This window comes from Entelurus aequoreus, linkage group LG17 (genome assembly GCF_033978785.1).
Source record: "Entelurus aequoreus isolate RoL-2023_Sb linkage group LG17, RoL_Eaeq_v1.1, whole genome shotgun sequence".
NCBI classification, from domain to species: domain Eukaryota; kingdom Metazoa; phylum Chordata; class Actinopteri; order Syngnathiformes; family Syngnathidae; genus Entelurus; species Entelurus aequoreus.
The window spans coordinates 45,128,465-45,154,284 of NC_084747.1; the positions used below are offsets into that span (position 1 = coordinate 45,128,465).

The 25,820-nt window shown below is 38.5% G+C and overlaps 1 protein-coding gene across 2 annotated transcripts in view; it reads left to right on the top strand.

Annotated features, from left to right (window-relative positions):
* Positions 1-25,820, top strand: part of pde4d (phosphodiesterase 4D, cAMP-specific) — a 422,736-nt gene that overhangs the window by 181,924 nt on the left and 214,992 nt on the right. The window lies entirely within an intron of this gene.

A 25,820-nucleotide genomic window follows, 5' to 3' on the forward strand; every position in this document is an offset into this window, starting at 1 on the left:
TTATTTTTGTCGCTGTGCAATTCCATCAAAAGTAGGATATTTTTAACCGGGCTTCAACAAAATAATACATTTATACAAACAGTGGGCGGTTTTTGTAAGTGTAAAAATAAGATAAGCCCTCTATAACACAGGGGTCACCAACGCGGTGCCCGCGGGCACCAGGTAGCCCGTAAGGACCAGATGAGTAGCCCGCCGGCCTGTTCTAAAAATAGCTCAAATAGCAGCACTTACCAGTGAGCTGCCTCTATTTTTTAAATTGTATTTATTTACTAGCAAGCTGGTCTCGCTTTGCCCGACATTTTTAATTCTAAGAGAGACAAAACTCAAATAGAATTTGAAAATCCAAGAAAATATTTGAAAGACTTGGTCTTCACTTGTTTAAATAAATTCATTATTTTTTTTACTTTGCTTCTTATAACTTTCAGAAAGACAATTTTAGAGAAAAAATACAACCTTAAAAATTATTTTAGGATTTTTAAAGACATATACCTTTTTACCTTTTAAATTCCTTCCTCTTCTTTCCTGACAATTTAAATCGATGTTCAAGTAAATTTATTTTTTTTATTGTAAAAGAATATTTGTAAAATATTTCTTCAAACTTATTATGATTAAAATTCAAAACAATTATTCTGGCAAATCTAGAAAATCTGTAGAATCAAATTTAAATCTTATTTCAAAGTCTTTTGAATTTTTTTTAAATTTTTGTTCTGGAAAATCTAGAAGAAATAATGATTTGTCTTTGTTTAAAATATAGCTTGGTCCAATTTGTTATATATTCTAACAAAGTGCAGATTGGATTTTAACCTATTTAAAACATGTCATCAAAATTCTAAATTTAATCTTAATCAGGAAAAATTACTAATGATGTTCCATAAATTCTTTTTTTAAGTTTTTCTCTTCTTTTTTTCGGTTAAATTTTGAATTTTAAAGAGTCGAAATTGAAGATAAACTGTTTCAAAATTTAATTGTAATTTTTTTCGTGTTTTCTCCTCTTTTAAACCGTTCAATTAAGTGTAAATATCATTAATTATTAATAATAACATAGAGTTAAAGGTAAATTGAGCAAATTGGCTATTTCTGGCAATTTATTGAAGTGTGTATCAAACTGGTAGCCCTTCGCATTAATCAGTACCCAAGAAGTAGCTCTTGGTTTCAAAAAGGTTGGTGACCCCTGCTATAACAAAACGAGATGAAGGTGAGTCAGTTTGATAATAGGTTTTATTTTTACATTGTAAACTGTTTTTAAAGTGTAAAAATACGTTAAGAGCTGAAAAGAAAATGTAACGTTCGTCTTCTTTCATTGTTATTGTTGCATTAGCAATATTGGACACAGGAGCATGTGCGGCATGGCGTAGTGGGTAGAGCGCCCGTGTCAGAAACCTGAGGGTTGCAGGTTCGCTCCCCGCCTCTTACCATGCCGTTGTGTCCTTGGGCAGGACACTTCACCCTTTGCCCCCGGTGCCGCTCACACCGGTGAATGAATGATGAATGAATGATAGGTGGTGGTCGGCGGTGAAGTAGGCGCAAATTGGCAGCCACGCTTCCGTCAGTCTACCCCAGGGCAGATGTGGCTACGAAAGTAGCTTACCACCACCAGGTGTGAATGAATGATGGGTTTTTAACATGTAAAGCGACTTTGGGTACTTAGAAAAGCGCTATATAAATCCCAGGTATTATTATTATTATTATTATTATTATTATTATTATTATTAACTTTAGGATAAGTTCCATTTCTGGATCTATGATTGTCACACACTTCTTCTGTGGTGGCGTCACAAAGAAGCCAAAGAAAAAGCAAAACGTACTTGAAGCCATATCTGTGGGGGGAGGTAGGGATGATGTTTGATAAGAAATTATCGAGTTGGAGCCTATTATCGAATCCTCTTATCGGACCGATTCCTTATCGATTCTCTTATCGAGTCCAGATAGGTTGTTGTATATGGAAAAAAACACACAATATTTGGTTTAACAAAAGCTCACTTTTATTATATAAGAAAACAATTTAATCTAATAAATAAATAAATATTGACTGTTACCCCCCCCCCCCCAAAAAAAATAAAAAATAAATAAATATTGATTGTTGTTACTCAAAGTATATTAAGTGGGATTTTTCAGAAAAACAAATATATACAGTAACACAAAAACAAGCTGTCCGAGGGATTCGAATAAAGAACCAACTCTTTTTCTTTACTATAGTGGTCTCGATAACGGGTACCGGTTCTCAAAAATGGATTCGAGTCCGAGGACTCGGTTCATTTCTTATCAAACAACCGGGAAAACCGGTTTCGAGTATCATCCCTAGGGGGAGGTGTGGCCAATGCGCTAGCAGCAGCAAAGGTCACAGACGCTGTCTATGGTGCTGAGGACGAGCACCATCGGATAGGGGCGGTGTTTTTTGGTGGTAGCGGGGGGTGTATATTGTAGCGTCCCGGAAGAGTTAGTGCTGCAAGGGGTTCTGGATATTTGCTCTGTTGTGTTTATGTTGTGTTACGGTGCGGATGTTCTCCCGAAATGTGTTTGTCATCCTTGTTTGGTGTGAGTTCACAGTGTGGCGCATATTTGTAACAGTGTTAAAGTTGTTTATACGGTCACCCTCAGTGTGACCTGTATGGCTGTTGATCAAGTATGCCTTGCATTCACTTATGTGTGTGCAGAAGCCGCATATAGTATGTGACTGGGCCGGCACGCTGTTTGTATGGAGGAAAAGCGGACGTGACGACAGGTTGTAGAGGATGCTAAAAGCAGTGCCTTTAAGGCCTTTAAGGGTGGATATCGGGAGAAATTCGGGAGAATGGTTGCCCCGGGAGATTTTCGGGAGGGGCACTGAAATTCGGGAGCCTCCTGGGAAAATCGGGAGGGTTGGCAAGTATGTATATACAGTATCTGCGGCTTTTATTCTGGTGCGGTCTAATATTTGGAAAAATAATTTTTACTAGAAATACGGTATATGAACAAACAAACGTCATTAAAAAACGCCAGCAGACACCAAAACACATTAAATCAACCGGCGGCTCTAAAATGATGATATTTGTGTTTTTGACAGTCCATATACAGTGTGTTGCAGTGACGTGCAGTATGTAGAGGCAGGGGAGGCGGGGGAAAGAAAAAAACTGTAAAAAGAAAAAAAAAATGTATTAAATTGTTATATGTATCCAGTGATTATACTAAAGTTATTTTCCATTTAACTTCACCAGTTTTAGATTATTTTTATTTTCACATTTGCCGTTCAAATACTGAGAAGAGACGGTGCGGTGATCAGCAGCCAGATGAGGCACGTCACCGCGTTGTGCCTCAACATGGATTGCGCAATGACTCGGCTAACTGCTGGCCTGTTGTGCAGTGAGACTGTATTGCTATATGAATTATTTCAGCTAACTAAAGTATGGCATAGTTTAGTTAGCTGAGGTATATAATGTACAGTGTATTTTGTCAACAACTGTATGTGTGTAACGTATTTCTTGTGCTGAGCATTCATAAAACTGCTGCAAAAAACGTACTGGCTGAGGCTCGCAGTAATCCGGCCTCCTGGTGGTAGAAGGCGGTAGTGATCCCAGAGATCATTCCTCGCCGCAGAAGAAAGAAAAAAAAAGTCAAGTGCAGCGATTGTTTATTTCCTCTCGCCTGAACTTGTATTAAAAACATGGAGGATTACATATGAAAAATAAAACAGTTTTCTAAACTGGACTTTCAATCGAAGCAGGAGGTAATAATTAAAGGTAGACCAACGCCTGAGCTAAAAGGTTTGCTTTTGACTTCGGGACAGAACACCCGTTCTTTTCAAACAGCGTGGTACACACGCAAAGGCTGGCTGTGTGGATGTCCAGCAAGAAAGGTAAGACCATAATAATGTTTTTTTTATTAGATGTGCTTTTTTGTGTGCTACAGTTTGTATGTGTAAAGAATGCTGGTATGAGCTTTTAAACATAACCCGTTAACTGCTGCCAATCACATGGTGAATAAGATACTCTTTAGGGTTCATATGTTTGTAAATCTGACTGTGATGAAGTCAGTGCCTCACCAGTCATGAACCTCACCGCACGTCACTGGTGTGTTGACTAGCGTACTTTTTGTAGGACGGAGCTGCAGTGCAATCGCCTCCTTTCTCACAGCTATTTCTGCGCAACTGCCGGTTAGCACGTCCTTTCTAAACGTACTAAATAAAGACGCAAAACGGCTTTCGCAGAACAGTTTCAGTCTTGATAAACCACACTGCGTGTGCTTGATAATTGTGTTTGCATTTTCTCCTCCGAGTATTGCGGGCGTTCTGATGATCAGCATATACTCTGCTTATTCATGAAGAACACAGACCCGCTAAAAGCTTTGCGCCTCTCGGTTTGCTCACTTAAAAGACGCAATTCTTTGCGCGCAAGTTTAGTAGATCAGCTCTGCCTTTGCTGTCAAGTTTGCACTTGCTTTGACACACGCAAACCTGTAGTACAAAACCCAAAACCAGTGAAGTTGGCACGTTGTGTAAATGGTAAATAAAAACAGAACACAATTATTTGCAAATCCTTTTCAACCTATATTCAATTGAATAGACTGCAAAGACAAGATATTTAATGTTTGAACTGAGAAACTTTTTATTTATTTATTTTTTTGCAAATAATCATTAACTTAGAATTTAATGGCAGCAACACATTACAAAAAAGTTGACACAGGGGCATTTTCACCACTGTGTTACATGGCCTTTCCTTTTAACAACACTCAGTAAACTCAGTAATGTTTGTCTGATCTTGAATGGGATTGTGCTGAAAATTTTAATTTCCCCTCGGGGATTAATAAAGTATTTCTGATTCTGATTCTGATTCTACTCTAGGCCAGGGGTGTCCAAAGTGCGGTCTGTGTCATGTACTAAAAACATACAAACCCCGTTTCCATATGAGTTGGGAAATTGTGTTAGATGTAAATATAAACGGAATACAATGATTTGCAAATCCTTTTCAACCCATATTCAATTGAATGCACTACAAAGACAAGATATTTCATGTTCAAACTCATAAACTGTATTTTTTTTTTTGTAAATAATAATTAACTTACAATTTCATGGCTGCAACACGTGCCAAAGTAGTTGGGAAAGGGCGTGTTCACCACTGTGTTACATGGCCTTTCCTTTTAACAACACTCAGTAAACGTTTGGGAACTGAGGAGACCAATTTTTGAAGCTTTTCAAGTGGAATTCTTTCCCATTCTTGCTTGATGTACAGCTTAAGTTGTTCAACAGTCCGGGGGTCTCCATTGTGGTATTTTAGGCTTCATAATGCGCCACACATTTTCAATAGGAGACAGGTCTGGACTACAGGCAGGCCAGTCTAGTACCCGCACTCTTTTACTATGAAGCCACGCTGTTGTAACATGTGCAAAATGTGGCTTGGCATTGTCTTGCTGAAATAAGCAGGGGCGTCCATGAAAAACATGGCAACATATGTTGCTCCTAAACCTGTAGGTACCTTTTAGCATTAATGGCGCCTGCACAGATGTGTAAGTTACCCATGCCTTGGGCACTAATACACCCCCATACCATCACAGATGCTGGCTTTTGAACTTTGAGCCTCGAACAGTCCGGATGGTTCTTTTCCTCTTTGGTCCGGAGGACCCGATGTCCACGGTTTCCAAAAACAATTTGAAATGTGGACTCGTCAGACCACAGAACACTTTTCCACTTTGCATCCGTCCGTCTTAGATGAGCTTGGGCTCAGCGTTTCTGGGTGTTGTTGATAAATGGCATTCGCTTTGCATGGTAGAGTTTTATCTTGCACTTACAGATGTAGCGACGCACTGCAGTTAATGACGGTGGTTTTCTGAAGTGTTCCTGAGCCCATGTGGTGATATCCTTTACACAATGATGTCGCTTTTTGATGCAGTACCGCTTATGTGCAGGGATTTCTCCAGATTCTCTGAACCTTTTGATGACATTACGGACCGTAGATGGTGAAAAATCCCTAAATTCCTTGCAATAGCTGGTTGAGAAATGTTGTTCTTAAACAATTTGCTCACGCATTTGTTGACAAAGTGGTGACCCTCGCCCCATCCTTGTTTGTGAATGACTGAGCATTTCATGGATACCCAATCATGGCACCCACCTGTTCCCAATTAGCCTGTTCACCTGTGGGATGTTCCAAACAAGTGTTTGATGAGCATTCCTCAACTTTCTCAGTCTTTTTTGCCACTTGTGCCAGCTTTTTTTAAACATGTTGCAGGCATCAAATTCCAAATGAGCTAACATGTGCAAAAAATAACAACGTTTCTCAGTTCGAACGTTAAGTATCTTGTCTTTGCAGTCCGTTCATTTGAATATCGGTTGAAAAGGATTTGCAAATAATAGTATTCTGTTTTCATTTACCATTTACACAACGTGCCAACTTCACTGGTTTTGGGTTTTGTAAATCAGACCCTTACTGTGTAAACATTTCGTAGGACTCAACAAAAGGAAAGACTGCCATATTTTACCCATCCCTATAGTAACTGCTGTACTACAAGTCGCAATAAGGGCCCCTCTCTTTTCTGGGTCGAGGTCATCATATGGATGCTCACGGAGCTGGAGCCTCTAAATCAGTGGTTCTTAACCTTGTTGCAGGTACCGAACCCCACCAGTTTCATATGCGCATTCACCGAACCCTTCTTTAGTGAAAAATAAAATGTTTTGGTTTTTTTTCAAATTCAAGACAAAGTTATATAATAATAATAATAATAATAGATTTTATTTGTAAAAAGCACTTTACATTGAGAAAACAACCTCAAAGCGCTACAGTGTATTAAAAAAATAAAATAATAATAATAAATAAATAAAATAAAAAGAGAATAAAAAATAAATACAAATAAAAACTAGAACAACGAAATAGCTAGAAGTAGTATGCATATATATAAATAAAGGCTTTTTTTAAAATAAGGGTTTTTAAGCATTTTTTAAAAGCATCCACAGTCTGTGGTGCCCTCAGGTGGTCAGGGAGTGCGTTCCACAAACTGGGAGCGGCGGCGCAGAAAGCCCGGTCTCCCATTGTTCGTAGCTTTGTCTTCGGAGGTTGGAGGAGGTTAGCCTGTCCGGAGCGGAGGTGTCGTGTGGAGGATTTGGGGGTGAGTAGTTTCTTGAGGTAGAGGGGGTCATTTCCATGGAGGCACTGGTGGGTTAGTAGGGAGACTTTGAATTCAATCCTATATGTTTTGGGTAACACTTTAGTATGGGGAACATATTGTAAGTAACAAAGAATTAATTTAGAGTTATTTGGTTAGGGTTAGGGTTAGAGGGTTAGGGTTATAATAAGGCCATGCCGAATAAGGCATTAATAAGTACTTAATAATGACTATTTAAAGGCCTACTGAAATGAATTTTTTTTATTCAAACGGGGATAGCAGATCTATTCTATGTGTCATACTTGATCATTTCGCGATATTGCCATATTTTTGCTGAAAGGATTTAGTATAGAACAACGACGATAAAGATCGCAACTTTTGGTATCTGATTAAAAAAAAGGCTTGTCCCTACCGGAAGTAGCGTGACGTAGTCAATTGAACATATCCGCGTAGTTCCCTGTTGTTTACAATGATGGCCGCCAGAAGTGAGAGAGATTCGGACCGAGAAAGCGACGATTTCCCCATTAATTTGAGCGACGATGAAAGATTTGTGGATGAGTAAAGTGCAAGTGAAGGACTAGTGGGGAGTGGAAGCGATTCAGATAGGGAAGATGCTGTGAGAGCCGGGGGTGACCTGATATTCAGCTGGGAATGACTACAACAGTAAATAAACACAAGACATATATAAACTCTATTAGCCACAACACAACCAGGCTTATGTTTAATATGCCACAAATTAATCCCACATATAAACACCTAGGTGTTTGTTATGCTAGCTCCTAGCTACTAGCTCGAGCTAGTTATAGCTCGAGCGGGTTATATGGACGGGATTCCGTCCATAAAACCCGCCAATACAATTCAAACACCTGCACAACACACACACTCACTCAGCCCAAAGGACCGTTCACCTAACCCAAGGTTCATAAAGCTTATATATTTAACCAAAGTTACGTACGTGACACGCACGTACGGGCAAGCGATCAAATGTTTGGAAGCGCACGGGTGGGACCTGATATTCAGCTGGGAATGACTACAACAGTAAATAAACACAAGACATATATATACTCTATTAGCCACAACACAACCAGGCTTATATTTAATATGCCACAAATTAATCCCGCATAACAAAGGCCTAGGTGTTTGTTATGCTAGCTCCTAGCTACTAGCTCGAGCTAGTTATAGCAAGCGATCAAATGTTTGGAAGCGTACTCACGGTATCCCGTCTGCGTCTGTGTATCCAAATCAAAGTCCTCCTGGTAAGAGTCTCTGTTGTCCGAGTTCTTCGATCTTGACTGCATCTTTCGGGAATGTGAACAATGAAACACCGACTGTGTTGTGTTGCTGACTTCCCTCGCAAAATACTCCGCTTCGCACCGACTTTCTTCTTTGCTTGCTCAGCTTCTTTCTCCATAATGCAATGAACAAATTGCAACAGATTCACCAACACAGATGTCCAGAATACTGTGGAATAATGACATGAAAACAGAGCTATTTCGTATTGGCTTCAATGGGGAAGCCATACCTCCTGTTAAACTGGCTACGTCACGCGCATACGTCATCCTCCAAAGGAGTTTTCAACCGGAAGTTTAGCGGGAAATTTAAAATTGCACTTTATAAGTTAACCCGGCCGTATTGGCATGTGTTGCAATGTTAAGATTTCATCATTGATATATAAACTATCAGACTGCGTGGTCGGTAGTAGTGGCTTTCAGTAGGCCTTTAAGAACCACTGCTCTAAATAAAAAGTCTTGATTCTTTAGCCTCCATGTTTTAATGCAACTTTTGAGCATATTTTGATGAAAATTGATCAAATCCCACGTTGTTGGACTTCAGAACTTTAAAGGTTCCACTTTATTCACTTTTTTTTTTCCCTTTCCTCCTTTTAGTCTCTATTATCTATCTTTATTATCTTCCGCTGGTACATTTTCCTGCTGATTTAACCAACCAGTACTCCATGTAATACTTGATTGCCGGGGGCGAATTTCCTGACTGATTAGCTGCCTGCACCAAAACCCTTCACGGAATATTCGAGGAATCAAGAGCGTGAAGGAGATAAGAGCTGGCAAGTTTTTTTTTTTATTTTAGTTTTTTTTTTCAACTAGCCCAGAGTGTCTTTTCTTAGATGAGATGGTCAAATAGTCACTTATATAGTCTTTAGAGCCATCAATTGTTATTACCCTTTAAAGATTAAGACTATGGCTTCATCATCATCTCGACTTCATGGTGAAGATCTCTCCATCGTTCGGGGAAAAATGAACTTTGCCTAAGTCGAAATGAGGGTTCAACATGCCCTCAGGCTTTCATGATCTTATTTTGTTGAGTGGGCACTATTAGCGTGATGTGAGATCCTTTAATGATAGATAGCTGTGTTCAATTCATTGGTCATGGTTGAGTACGGATAGCAGCCTGAGCTCATTAAGGAATGATGGAAAGTGTGGCTCTCTTTACGATCGACTTACACACACACACACACACACGCACACACACAAGCCGATGTGTGTGAACGACTAGATGAGTGAATGTAATTCGTGCCTTGTGTGTGTTTTTATCATATTAAGCAAGTGTTATTGCTCCCAGTTTCTTGGCTGCAGTAAGGAAAAGTAACGATTTATCCATCAATGAAATTCATTGTAATGTAAGAAAGCAAATATTTTATAAAAATTTTTTTAAAAAAAATGAGTACAGTATCTTCTCAAACTTGCCCATACTTTAGAGTAGTCAGTGTACAGCTTTTATAGCACTATGGATTTACCGTATTCTCCGGGCTATAGAAAACACTAGTATAAATGCTTTAAATTGTAATATTGGAAATTATCGATATCGGTTTCAAAATTATCGGTATCGGTTTCAAAAAGTAAAATGTATGGCTTTTTAAAACGCTGCTGTGTACACGGACGTAGGGAGAAGTACAGAGCGCCAATAAACCTTAAAGGCACTTCCTTTGCGTGCCGGCCCAATCACATAATATCTACGGCTTTCACACACACACAAGGGGATGCAAGGCATACTTGGTCAACTGCCATACAGGTCACACTGAGGGTGTCCATATAAACAACTTTAACACTGTTACAAATATGCGCCACACTGTGAACCCACACCAAACAAGAATGACAAACACATTTCAGGAGAACATCCGCACCGAAACCAGTCCGATACCAAGTCATTACAGATAGATAGATAGATAGATAGATAGATAGATAGATAGATAGATAAATAGATAGAACTTTATTGATTCCTTCAGGAGAGTTCCCTCAGCGAAATTAAAATTCCAGCAGCAGTGTACAGAATTGAGATCGAATTTAAAAAGTAAAAAGTAAATAATGGGGGTATAAATGGAAATAAAATGTAAAATATGACAATAAGAATACAAATAAAAAGCAACAATAAGAATAAAAATATAACAGTAAAAATAAGAATATAACAAGAGAAACTAGGCAGTAGTGACCATGTTTTTTGTTGCAGTTTATTTCAGTACTGTTATTGTTTTGCATCCCCGGAACATAAATTGGTCACATTCAAAGTCCTCATGTGTCCAGGGACATATTTCCTGAGTTTGTAAACATAATATAACCGGTACTTTTCAGAGGCGGTATAGTACCGAATATGATTCATTAGTATTGCGGTATTGTACTAATACCGGTATACCGTACAACCCTAGTTTGTCCAAAGCCATTTTACTATTTTGTATAGGGATGTCCGATGTTATCGGCCGATAAATGCTTTAAAATGTAATTTCGGAAATTATCGGTATCGGTTTCAAAATTATAAATAAACCCAATAAACCTTAAAAGCCTGCCCAGTCACATAATATCTGCGGCTTTTCACACACACAAGTGAATGCAAGGCATACTTGGTCAACAGCCATACAGGTCACACTGAGGGTGTCCATATAAACAACTTTAACACTGTTACAAATACGCGCCACACTGTGAACCCACACCAAACAAGAATGACAAACACATTTCGGGAGAACATCCGCACCGTAACACAACATAAACACAACAGAACAAATACCCAGAACCCCTTGCAGCACTATCTCTTCCGGGACGCTACAATATACACCCCCCGCTACCCCCTACCCCCCCCCCCCCAACCCCACCCACCTCAACTTCCAAATTCTAAGCTGCTGTTTTGAGGTATGTTAAAAAAAATAATGCACTTTGTGACTTCAATAATAAATATGGCAGTGCCATGTTGGCATTTTTTTTCCATAACTTGAGTTGATTTATTTTGGTAAACCTTGTTACATTGTTTAATGCATCCAGCGGGGCATCACAACAAAATTAGGCATAATAATGTGTTAATTCCACGACTGTATATATCTGTATCAGTTGATATCGGAATCGGTAATTAAGAGTTGGCCAATATCGGATACCGGCAAAAAAGCCATTATCGGACATCTCTGATAATAATATGACTCCTTTAATGCGCCCTATAATCCGGTGCGCCCTATATATGAAAAAAGCTCGAAAATAGAGCATTCATCGGCGGTGCGCCCTATGGTCCGGAAAATACGGTACACTTCACTTCCTGCTTCCTCTTTCTTTCCCCTTTACAGCGTTCCATGCCCCTACATTGCGGTCCGCAGAGAATTCTGGAAAATGTTTTTTTTTTTTTTCAGACCCGCCATGGCAAAAAATGCCAGAAATAAACTGCACTCACCAAATTTCCGTTTGATACCGTCACGCTTAATGGCATTGAAGATTTTGAAACCGCGACATGGCGGTATCTACAATACCGTTACATCCCTTCTAATAATAAATAAATAATAATGAAATGTGAAGGGTGGGCTCCCTTGCAAGATATACAACCTCTTGCAGTTGTTAAATAAACATGTGCACCAATCAAACATGCAGCTGCCGCCTGTGCTTCTTGTTGATGTCATCATCCCTTGATGGTTTTCCACAGCTGACTCCAATATCCTGCTTTTTACGAGGGTCGGGTTTTCATCTTGTGTGCGCTTACGTGTGTGTGTGTGCGCGCAAATATAGACGGTGCAAATACATCCGGCGCCTTTTGTGCAAATACACATGCACATTTGAATGGCCGTTTTTAATGCGCGCGCACTTGTTGTCCTGATTAACACCGAGGGAGTTTGATTGTATTGATTCACCGCCACTGGTCACGTCTGACCACATGACCAGAGTACCGCGACTGTGAAGTCACTGGTCTGCAACTAGTGTCTCAGGGTTTTAATATCCAATAATTATTGACAGGTGCATGAGCAGCATGTTGGCGTGCAAGTGAGCAGATAACTTGTGCGACCCGGGGCCCAAATAGGACATTAAATGTGTTCCTTGTGTCTGAAATTTCACCAGGAAGTTTTTCATTTCATAAAATTGCATTGTGATTTTGATTAGAGATGTCCGATAATGGCTTTTTTGCCGATATCCGATATTCCGATATTGTCCAACTCTTGATTACCGATTCCGATATCAACCGATACCGATATATACAGTCTAGCGCTGCAACAACTCATCGATTAAATCGATTAAAATCGATTATTAAAATAGTTGCCGATTAATTTAGTCATCGATTCGTTGGATCTATGCTATGCGCATGCGCAGAGGTTTGTTTTGTTTTTAATATTTTTTATTTTTTTTTATTTTTTTATTTTTTTTACTAAACCTTTATTTATAAACTGCAACATTTACAAACAGCTGAGAAACAATAATCAAAATAAGTATGGTGCCAGTATGCTGGTTTTTTTCCAATAAAATGCTGGATAGGATAGAAATGTAGTTTGTCTCTTTTATCCGATTATTAATCGATTAATCAAAGTAATACTCGACAGATTAATCGATTATCAAATTAATCGTTAGTTGCAGCCCTAATACAGTCGTGGAATCAGCACATTATTGTGCCTAATTTTGTTGTGATGCCCCGCTGGATGCATTAAACAATGTAACAAGGTTTTCCAAAATAAATCAACTCAAGTTATGGAAAAAAATGCCAACATGGCACTATGTTAAAAGCGCTTTTGAGTCACTAGAGAAAAGCGCTATATAAATATAATTGACTTCACTTCACATATATGTTATATTTTATATTGCTACAATGGTACATTTTTAGTCTACTTTATACCTGCATTATCCTTTCCATCCGTAACCTTTCCAACCTTTGTAACTGAGCTACTGTGTGGAACAATTTCCCTTGTGGATCAATAAAGTTTGTCTAAGTCTTAAGTCTAAATGATATACACTACCGTTCAAAAGTTTGGGGTCACCCAAACAATTTTGTGGAATAGCCTTCATTTCTAAGAACAAGAATAGACTGTCGCGTTTCAGATGAAAGTTCTCTTTTTCTGGCCATTTTGAGCGCTTAATTGACCCCACAAATGTGATGCTCCAGAAACTCAATCTGCTCAAAGGAAGGTCAGTTTTGTAGCTTCTGTAACGAGCTAAACTGTTTTCAGATGTGTGAACATGATTGCACAAGGGTTTTCTAATCATCAATTAGCCTTCTGAGCCAATGAGCAAACACATTGTACCATTAGAACACTGGAGTGATAGTTGCTGGAAATGGGCCGCTATACACCTATGTAGATATTGCACCAAAAACCAGACATTTGCAGCTAGAATAGTCATTTACCACATTAGTAATGTATAGAGTGTATTTCTTTAAAGTTAAGACTAGTTTAAAGTTATCTTCATTGAAAAGTACAGTGCTTTGTAACAAGGTTAGGACATTTCAATGTGACCCCAAACTTTTGAACGGTATATATATATACCGGTAGTGAGTGTGCTGCAGTGCTGCATTGAAAAATATATATATTTTTGCAGGCTTTCAGGGACTATTGACCTGGAGTGGAGGGATTAGTGCGGGTACTCAAAACAGAAGCCAACCTCACGTCCCTGAAGCGTTCTTGACAGCATAGTTCAAGCGAGGAAGCTTGTGTGTTTGTAATTAATATGCTTCATAGGGTCCTTCAATCAAGACTCTTGTCTAAAAGAGAATTTATGTCCCGAACTTGACTTGATTTTTTTTTTCCCATATCAGTTGTTTCTCTGCTAACGGAACAACGTATCCTCAATCCTGAACGTTCCTCTGTATCTTGGCAACATGCGCTGCTGAAATGCCCACACATCAAGTAAACAAGGAAACAGGGAAATATACAAGAATGCAGTTACATCACATCACACCCACGACTTGTGCCGATACGAAGGCACCAAGTGGATGTGTGCACCCTCTGAAATGTGCAGAGGTATAGCCAAAAATACATATTTGACTGCACTGCATGCTGGTCTGTCAGCCAGCTAAAGCCAGGATACATGGAAAAGACTGTAGATAAAATAAAGGAAGACATATACCGTATTTTTCGGAATATAAGTGGCAGTTTTTTTCATAGTTTGGCCGGGGGTGCGACTTATACTCAGGAGCGACTTATGTGTGAAATGATTAACACATTACCGTAAAATATCAAATAATATTATTTAGCTCATTCACGTAAGAGACTAGACGTATAAGATTTCATGGGATTTAGCGATTAGGAGTGACAGATTGTTTGGTAAACGTATAGCATGTTCTATATGTTATAGTTATTTGAATGACTCTTACCATAATATGTTACGTTAACATACCAGGCACGTTCTCAGTTGGTTATTTATGCATCATATAACGTACACTTATTCAGCCTGTTGTTCACTATTCTTTATTTATTTTAAATTGCCTTTCAAATGTCTATTCTTGGTGTTGGCTTTTATCAAATACATTTCCCCCAAAAATGCGACTTATACTCCAGTGCGACTTATATATGTTTTTTTCCTTCTTTGTTATGCATTTTACTCCGAAAAATACGGTAATTAGAGATGTCCGATAATGGCTTTTTATGCCGATATTCCGATATTGTCCAACTCTTAATTACCGATTCCAATATCAACCGATACCAATATATACAGTCGTGGAATTAACACATTATTATGCCTAATTTTGTTGTGATGCCCCGCTGGATGCATTAAACAATGTAACAAGGTTTTCCAAAATAAATCAACTCAAGTTATGGAAATAAAATGCCAACATGGCACTGCCATATTTATTATTGAAGTCACAAAGTGCATAATTTTTTTTAACATGCCTCAATACAGCAGCTTGGAATTTGGGACATGCTCTCCCTGAGAGAGCATGAGGAGGTTGAGGTGGGCGGGGATAGGGGGGGGCGGGGTTGAGTCGGGGGGTAGCGGGGGGGTGTATATTGTAGCGTCCCGGAAGAGTTAGGTGCGGATGTTCTCCCGAAATGTGTTTGTCATTCTTGTTTGGTGTGGGTTCACAGTGTGGCGCATATTTGTAACAGTGTTAAAGTTGTTTATATGGTCACCCTCAGTGTGACCTGTATGGCTGTTGACCAAGTATGCATTGCATTCACTTGTGTGTGTGAAAAGTAGGGCTGCAACTAACGATTCATTTGATAATCGATTAATCTGTCGATTATTTCTTCGATTAATAATCGGATAAAAGAGACAAACTACATTTCTATCCTTTCTAGTATTTTATTGAAAAAAAACAGCATACTGGCACCATACTTATTTTGATTATTGTTTCTCAGCTGTTTGCAGTTTATAAATCAAGGTTGATAAAAATAAAAAAAAATAAAATGTAAAAAAATATAAAATAAATTGCCTCTGCGCATGCGCTTTGCATAGATCCAACGAATCGATGACTAAATTAATCGCCAACTATTTTTATAATCGATTCTAATCGATTTAATCGATTAGTTGTTGCAGCCCTAGTGAAAAGCCGTAGGTATTATGTGATTGGACCGGCACGCAAAGGCAGTGCCTTTAAGGTTTATTGGCGCTCTGTACTTCTCCCTACGTCCGTGTACCACTCCGTACAGCGCCGTTTTAAAAAGTCATACATTTTACTTTTTGAAACCGATACCGATAATTTCCGATATTACATTTTAAAGCATTTATCGTCCGATAATATCGGCAGCCCGATATTATCGGACATCTCTACATATAATATACAGTGGCATCAATTTAAATTTAAGGAAGGACGTGTCTTCAGTCGTAATAAATAGCATTCATTATAATGCAGTCCTGCATATTTACATGTATTTATCTTGAGATACAGTACAGGCCAAAAGTTTGTACACACCTTCTCCTCATTCAATGCTTTTTTCTTTATTTCCATGACTATTTACATTGTAGATTGTCACTGAAGGCATCAAAAACTATGTTGTGCACTTAACAAAAAAAGATGGAATATCTGAAAACATGTTTTATATTCTAGTTTCTTCAAAATAGCCACCCTTTGCTCTGATTACTGCTTTGCACACTCTTGGCATTCTCTCGATGAGGTTCGAGCACACCTGTGAAGTGAAAACCCTTTCAGGTGACTACTTCTTGAAAACCATCGAGAGAATGCCAAGAGTGTGCGAAAAGGGTGGCTATTTTGAAGAAACTAGAATATAAAACATGTTTTCAGTTATTTTTACCTTTTTTTGTTAAGTACATAACTCCACATATGTTCATTGATAGTTTTGATGCCTTCAGTGACAATCTACGATGTAAATAGTCATGAAAATAAAGAAAAACCCATTGAATGAGAAGGTGTGTCCAAACTTTTAGCCTGTATGTGAAAGATAAAAAGTATATATTTTCTATATTTAAATGTAAAATAAATACAAATAAAATGCAGAAAAAATTGCAGAAAAAGTAAGGAGAAAAAGCATGTGTGTGTGAAAGATAAAACGTATATATTTTCTATATTTAAATGTAAAATAAATACAAATAAAATACAGAAAAAAATGCAGACAAAGTCAGGAGAAAAAGCATGTGTGTGTGAAAGATAAAACGTATATATTTTCTATGTTTAAGTGTAAAATAAATACAAATAAAATACAGAAAAATGCAGAAAAAGTAAGGAGAAAAAGCATGTGTGTGAAAGATAAAAAGTATATATTTTCTATATTTAAATGTAAAATAAATTCAAATAAAATACAGAAAAAAATGCAGAAAAAGTAAGGAGAAAAAGCATGTGTGTGAACATTTTGAGTTCCTATATGCTTTATTGATAAAGGACATTTACAAAAACATGTCAACTGTCTGATGTACTAACTCAATTCCTACAACTCATGTTTTTCTCTTTTAAAGCACAATATTATCTGTTTACTCTAAACTGAGCCTATCCCAATGGATGCATTCACCTTAAAATACAAATATGTGCTAGTTAAATTATACTTAATATATAATGGTATGTATATAAAATAATCTAATAAGAGGTCTCGGTACATTTAAAACGGTCTCTAGGTTTGGATCCAGATCCACAGGTTGTCCGGGTATCATAATCAGTAGAGTATAAATACATTTCCGTACATTAATCATTGTTACTGTCTTCCATAATTAAGTTTGACATATTTAAGGTACAGTGTATACTTAAAAAGTGCTAACCCGTCTCTGGTAAATGGTTGATACTAAAATGTCACGTACAATTATAGTTTTTCAATATACTTTGACTGCCAAAGGCCTGGAGGTCCTCCAAAACGGCTTTTTGATCCTTCCCATCGAGGAGCTATAAAAAGTCACTTTTACATCGTGTCCGTTGCGAGATAAAGGCCAAATCGCTTTGTCTCCTTTAGCAAAATTTGCTCTTGACTTTTTTAAACATGATTTTTTTTAAAAGACAGACATGTCCTCCTGGGGTGGCTTTGTTGAGTTATTTTTCACTGCACAGCTGTGGTTTAGGGTTGCATGGCAACCTGAAGGCAATGAGGCCTGTGGGGGGTAGTGCTTTAGCAGCAGTTTTATCAGAATAGGACTTAAAGGGGAACTGCATTTTCTTTGGAATTTTGCCCATCGTTCACAATCATTATGAAAGACATGACGACAGATGGATTTTTCTTTAATGCATTCTGAATATTAAATACATTTGATCAAAAAGTCTGCTTAGAATAAAGCCCGATTGTTACTCACTGCAGACTTTATGAGAGCCAACAAACATAATAAAACATCTCTTACTGTGCAAGGTCTGCTGTCATTAGGATGCAGATTGCTAGGATGGTCATATATTCCCATTTAGATGAAAAATGTCTCATAATCCTCGTCAAGAAACGGGTCCTGTATGGCTATCGACGTGTCCCAACTAGGGCTGCAACAACTAATCGATTAAAATCGATTATAAAAATAGTTGGCGATTAATTTAGTCATCGATTCGTTTGATCTATGCTATGCGCATGCGCAGAGGCAATTTTTATTTTATTTTTATTTTTTTTAAATAAACCCTTATTTATTAACTGCAACATGTACAAACAGCTGAGAAAGAATAATCAAAATAAGTATGGTGCCGGTATGCTGTTTTTCCCCCCCAATAAAATACTGGAAAGGATAGAAATTTAGTTTGTCTCTTTTATCCGATTATTAATCGATTAATCAAAGTAATAATCGACAGATTAATCGATTATCAAAATAATCGTTAGTTGCAGCCCTAGTCCCAATTTGTAGGATTATATCACCGGACACCTTTTGTCAGGGGGGAGATGCATGATTTATGAATAAACTTCCAGGGAGTAAGAAAGCGAGAAAGCAGCAGACCTCTCGGCAAACAGCGTCATGATCCGCGGTCCGGATCATGTTTTTGTTATGTTCTGTTAGTTTTGGACTCCAGGGGTTCCTGTTTTTTGTGCACTCTTGTTTGTTTTGGTTGCCATGGTTGCGTATTAGTTTCACCTGCCTGTGGTGTTCGGGACGCTCACCTGGCTCTAATCATGAGACATTATTTAAGCCTGCCTTTGCGAATCAGTCGGGCTGGCGTCATTGTTTGTGTCATGCAATGCCATAGTTTATGCTAAGTGTTTACCTCATGCCTTGCCAAGTAAGTCGTGTTTGTTTCATGCCACAGTTTTGTGTTTGTTCCACGCCATAGTTTATGCTGTTTGTTTCATGCCACAGTTTCGTGTTTGTTCCACGCCATAGTTTATGCTGTTTGTTTCATGCCACAGTTTCGTGTTTGTTCCACGCCATAGTTTATGCTGTTTGTTTCGTGCCACAGTTTCGGGTTTGTTCCACTCCATAGTTTATGCTGTTTGTTTCATGCCACAGTTTTGTGTTTGTTCCACGCCATAGTTTATGCTGTTTGTTTCATGCCACAGTTTCGTGTTTGTTCCACGCCATAGTTTATGCTGTTTGTTTGCCTCATGCCTTGCCAAGTAAGTCTTGTTTGTTCCATGCCATAGTTTATGCCAGTTGTTCGCTTCATGTCTGGTTTCATGCTAAGTATTTGATACATGCATCTGTCACGTAAGTTCTCTATGTCCTTAGTCTATGCCAGGGGTGTCCAAAGTGCGGCCCGCAGGTAATTTTTTAACGGCCCCGCGGCACATTCTAAAAATACGATTAAAAAAATAAAAAACATAAAAAGTGGTATAAAAGAGCAAACAGGTGAAATGTAACAAGAACATGTTGCAATGTTTACTCTAATAACACAAAGATGCCATGCAGGCTGTTTCTTTCTTTAAAAAATAATAATGAATCAAAATCAATGTCATTATGAATTATTGACCTATTCAAAGCTCCAATTACGTCACATTAAATATTCCACTTTGGAATATTTTTTGGGGAAAATATTTTGTGTCTGCCATATAAAAAACTAAGCTGTTTTGTTTAAAGAAGGGCCTAAAACGAACAAACATATACAACAACAAAAGTTATAATTGACGGATAGATCTGAAGTTGATCTTGAGACTATTGTGTTAAAAGTTAAAAAAAAAAAAAGTATGATTTATTGTTGAATACTTTACTAAGCAGGACCCTTTTGGATCCCCAATAATTTTAGTGGGACTTTTTTTTTTAAAGTGTCTATTGAAGTTGCTCAAAAATAATAATGCATTAATGTTGTTATGAGTTATGCTATGAACTCCAATTTTATATAATCTCAAATATTCCACTTTAAAATGTTATTGGGGGAAAATATTGCATATTTTGTGTTTTTTCCATAAAAAAAAATGGGTTTTCTTTGCCAAAAAGAGCATACAACTTAAATCTTGAAACAACTCTTTCTATTGACAGATAGACCTAATGTTGATCTGGAGATTTAGACCTTGAATAATAATAATAATACTAAATAATGACACATTTTTAATATTTTTTTTACCTAAACCCTTTGGGGTCCCCAGGATCAAGCCTGAGTGGAGGCCTAAATGTATATTTTTTTATACATATATTGTATTGTTTTTTAAAATAAAAAATATCAAAATGGCCCCGGCTTGCTTTGATATTTCAGTGTGCGGCCCTCAGTGGAAAAAGTTTGGACACCCCTGGTCTATGCTAAGTGTTAGCTTTTGTTTCAAGTGCGATCAGCGCGTTGTGCCTTCGCCTTGTTTTCCGTTTTTTTGTACCCTTTTGAGTTCCAAGATTAAAATATGTTCCTACCTGCAAGTGCTGTCCGGATTGATCCGTTTGCATCCCGGGGGAACAAATCTCGCAGTAAGCCGCAACCAAACCGTGACAAACAGGAAATGATCACGGCGATGCTATAAATAGTTTGTCTGTGTTAACGCTTATAATAACAATATCACCAATAATTGGTTAATATTAAAATCACGAAATGTAAACTGAGTATTGTTGGCGCTTTTTGAATGGTTATTTATCCGATTTAGTGGGTGAAATAGTGTAGCTTCCATTGACGGACTTTTATTTATGTTCAGACTATAAAAATGGGACCCATAACCTCCCTGCTTGGCACTCAGCAACAAAGGGTTGGAGTTGGGGGTTAAATCACCAAAAATGATTCCCGGGCGCGGCGCCGCTGCTGCCCACTGCTCCCCAAGGGGATGGGACAAATTCAGACATCTAACTGTGTGTGTGACAATCATTGGTACTTTAATCTTTAATCTTAATTTAATATTTAGAAAGTAAGCAGATATTAACAGTAAATGAACAAGTAGATTAATCATTAATTTTCTACCACTTGTCCTTCATAATGTTGACAAAATAATAGAATGGAAAATGACACAATATGTTACTGCATATGTCAGCAGACTAAATTAGGAGCCTTTGTTTGCTTACTTACTACTAAAAGAAGTGAAAAACCTTGTTACATTGTTTTATGCATGACAGTGACAGTGACGATGTAATGTGTTGTTTGGGAAAGTTTGCAATGAGGTAGAAAGGCAAGAGGATCCCCACATGGCGCCCGCTGAATGACCTGCTGGCCTGACGTAGCTCCTGCAGATCCACCACCCTAATGTTACATGACAACCACTAAAGCTATTCCATGGTACTGACTGAGCGCCTGCTCTTTATTTTTCCAAAAGTATCACAAAGACCGCGTCGTGCTAAGATGTGGCGAGCCTCTTAGTGAGCTGTTGTTTTTTTCATCAGCTCCCTGCGGGCCTTGTCGCATTTGTCCTGCCTATTGATTTTTGTCCAAGAAAAGCCGCCTCCATCCATGTCCCAGACTGGCTGTGACAACGTTTGGATGTGAGAACCGTATTCCTTCGGCATGAAGTATTTATCTGTCCCATCATGTTGGATTTGTGTTTCGAACCCTTTCTGCTAATTATCTTCTTGATTTTTGCCGCATTACTCCTTTAGCATCTTTTCAGAATTAGGTTGCACAATATGTTACTGCATATGTCAGCAGCTAAATTAGGAGCCTTTGCTTGTTTACTTACTACTAAAAGACAAGTTGTCTTGTATGGTCACTATTTTATTTAAGGACAAACTTGCAATAAGAAACATATGTTTAAAGGCCTACTGAAACCCACTACTACCGACCACGCAGTCTGATAGTTTATATATCAATGATGAAATCTTAACATTATAACACATGCCAATACGGCCGGGTTAACTTATAAAGTGACATTTTAAATTTTCCGCTAAACTTCCGGTTCGAAACGCCTCTGAGGATGACGTATGCGCGTGACGTAGCCCGGCGAACACGGGTATGCCTTCCACATTGAAGCCGATACGAAAAAGCTCTGTTCTCATTTCATAATTCCACAGTATTCTGGACATCTGTGTTCGTGAATCTGTTGCAATCATGTTCATTGCATTATGGAGAAGGAAGCTGAGCAAACAAAGAAGAAAGTTGTCGGTGCGAAATGGACGTATTTTTCTAACGTAGTCAGCAACAACAGTACACAGCCGGCGCTTCTTTGTTTAAATTCCCGAAAGATGCAGTCAAGATGGAAGAACTCGGATAACAGAGACTCTAACCAGGAGGACTTTTGACTTCGATACACAGACGCCTGTAGAGAACTGGGACAACACAGACTCTTACCAGGATTACTTTGATTTGGATGACAAAGACGCAGACGTGCTACTGTGAGTATGCAGCTTTGGCTTCTAAACATTTGATCGCTTGACCGTATGTGCGCAACTTTTTTTTGCGTATGTACGTAACTTTTTAAAAATATATAAGCTTTATGAACCTTGGGTTAGGTGAACGGTCTTTTGGGCTGAGTGATTGTGTGTGTTGATCAGGTGTTTGAATTGTATTGGCGTGTTCTATGGAGCTAGGAGCTAGCAGAGGAGCTAGGAGCTAGCATAACAAACACACAGGTGTTTTTATGCAGGATTAATTTGTGGCATATTAAATATAAGCCTGGTTGTGTTGTGGCTAATAGAGTATATATATGTCTTGTGTTTATTTACGGTTGTAGTCATTCCCAGCTGAATATCAGGTACCGTGAGTATGCAGCCTTGGCTGCTAAACATTTGATAGCTTGACCGTATGTGCGCGTCACGTACGTAACTTTTTAAAAATACATAAGCTTTATGAACCTTGGGTTAGGTGAACGGTCTTTTGGGCTGAGTGATTGTGTGTGTTGATCAGGTGTTTGAATTGTATTGGCGTGTTCTATGGAGCTAGGAGCTAGCAGAGGAGCTAGGAGCTAGCAGAGGAGCTAGGAGCTAGCATAACAAACACGCAGGTGTTTTTATGCAGGATTAATTTGTGGCATATTAAATATAAGCCTGGTTGTGTTGTGGCTAATAGAGTATATATATGTCTTGTGTTTATTTACTGTTGTAGTCATTCCCAGCTGAATATCAGGTCACCCCCGGCTCTCACAGCATCTTCCCTATCTGAATAGCTTCAACTCCCCACTAGTCCTTCACTTGCACTTTACTCATCCACAAATCTTTCATCCTCGCTCAAATTAATGGGGAAATTGTCGCTTTCTCGGTCCGAATCTCTCTCACTTCATGCGGCCATCATTGTAAACAATAGGGAACTTTGCGTATATGTTCAACTGACTACGTCACGCTACTTCCGGTAGGGGCAAGCCTTTTTTTTATCAGATACCAAAAGTTGCAATCTTTATCGTCGTTGTTCTATACTAAATCCTTTCAGCAACAATATGGCAATATCGCGAAATGATCAAGTATGACACATAGAATAGATCTGCTATCCCCGTTTAAATAAAAAAAATTCATTTCAGTAGGCCTTTAATGTACCCTAAGATTTTTTTGTTAAAATAAAGCCAATAATGCATCGATAAGTATCGAAATAATTTTAATACCGGTACCAAAATATTGGTATCAGGACAACACTAGCCGCCATCAAGCAAAACATAGTTGCAGAAGCAGCACTGATTGTCCGTAAGTCCATTCGTCTAATGATTGTGCAACTTTGAAGATATCTATATTACATGTAACTAGAGATGTCCGATAATGGCTTTTTTGCCGATATCCGATATTGTCCAACTCTTAATTACTGATTCCGATATCAACCTATACTGATATATACAGTCGTGGAATTAACACATTATTATGGCTAATTTTGTTGTGATGCCCCGCTGGATGCATTTAACAATGTAACAAGGTTTTCCAAAATAAATCAACTCAAGTTATGGAAAAAAAAAATGCCAACATGGCACTGCCATATTTATTATTGAAGTCACAAAGTGCATTATTTTTTTTTTCATGCCTCAAAACAGCAGCTCGGAATTTGGGACATGCTCTCACTAGTGCTGCAAGGGGTTCTGGGTATTTGTTCTGTTGTGTTTATGTTGTGTTACGGTGCGGATGTTCTCCCGAAATGTGTTTGTCGCTCTTGTTTGGTGTGGGTTCACAGTGTGGCGCATATTTGTAACAGTGTTAAAGTTGTTTATACGCCCACCCTCAGTGTGACCTGTATGGCTGTTGACCAAGTATGCATGCATTCACTTGTGTGCGTGAAAAGCCGTAGATATTATGTGACTGGGCCGGCACACATACACAGCGGTGTTTTAAAAAGTACTATATTTTACTTTTTGAAACCGATACCGATAATTTTGAAAGCGATACTGATAATTTCCGATATTACATTTTAAAGCATTAAAATGGTTATATCTCTACATGTAACCATTTTGACCACAAATCATAGGGGGCGCCACACATTTAATTCACAATACAACCGCATACTCCTAATTACCTTTATTTATCCATCCATCCATTTTTCTACCGCTTGTCCCTTTCGGGGTCGCGGCTATTTACAAAATGTGCTGTATTGCTGAGCAGCCATTATACTCGACTTAGGCGTTTGTTGTGTTGAAATAATGACAGCGAGTTGCAAAGGGGAAGCTTATTTCGAAAATGTTTGACTATGGAATGATGCCACGGCTTGTTTTAATTACTCGTGCCGTGTGTTTGATTAGGGAGCTGCCATGCTACAGTACATCCTCACTGTGGTTTGTGATATACGTGTGTGCGTGTGCGTGTGTGTGTGTGTATTAGCGTGGCCGTGTGTTGCAGCGGAGTGGATAAAATTGATTTGAGAGCCAGAACTGCTTAATCTTCTTTTAAAATTGCTATTTGACAGAATAGCTTATCTCGGACGCCAGGAGGAGGGGGGGGGGGGGCGAAGCGAGGACGGGTTGGGGCGGGAGCGTTACGAAATGAAAGTGGGATTGGTGTCTTGGCCACGATTGGTCACATTTTGCATTAACTCCATTTCTTATGATAGAACTAGCATTCTTAGAATAATAATAATTGGCTCTGTATTGTCTCCTATGTTTCTTCTCTAATAGCCTCCTCCTTCCAGAGCCCAAGAGAAGGTGTCCAGTAACATTCTTAGCGGTGATACAAGTGTAAAAAGAAGTTTGTCAAGGAGGTGCCTTGAACCGGTGTCACAAAGTTCAAGTTCCAGTGCTATTATCATCATGTTTTTGCCCCTGCGCCACCATCGGTACCTACAATAAAAATTCATAAAAAAAGAAGTCCATTTGACCGACTCAGTGGCCTAGTGGTTAGAGTGTCCGCCCTAAGATCGGTAGGTTGTGAGTTCAAACCCCGGCCGAGTCATACCAAAGACTATAAAAATGGGACCCATTACCTCCCTGCTTGGCACTCAGCATCAATGGTTGGAATTGGGGGGTTAAATCACCAAATTGATTCCCGAGCGTGGCCACCGCTGCTGCTCACTGCTCCCCTCACCTCCCAGGGGGTGATCAAGGGTGATGGGTCAAATGCAGAGAATAATTTCGCCACACCTCGTGTGTGTGTGTGACAATCATTGGTACTTTAACTTTAACTTTTAAAAGACGAAAGTCTGAACCACTCACCATTTTTGGCGAGCAAAGATTAGTCGATTGTTTAGTGTAACTAATGAAAATCCGCACCGAATGGAAATTGAGCCCCCGGAACTTTAAACACTAATATTGGAAAGAAAAAAAAAAACTAATGAATGAAGGTTATAATAGCAAGCAAAAAAAATAAAATTATTTCCACAATTTTTCCTAAAATATGCATTAAGATTATAAAGCAGGGGTGTCAAACTCATTTTAGATCGGGGGCCACATGGAGAAAAATCTACTCCTAAGTGGGCACGAT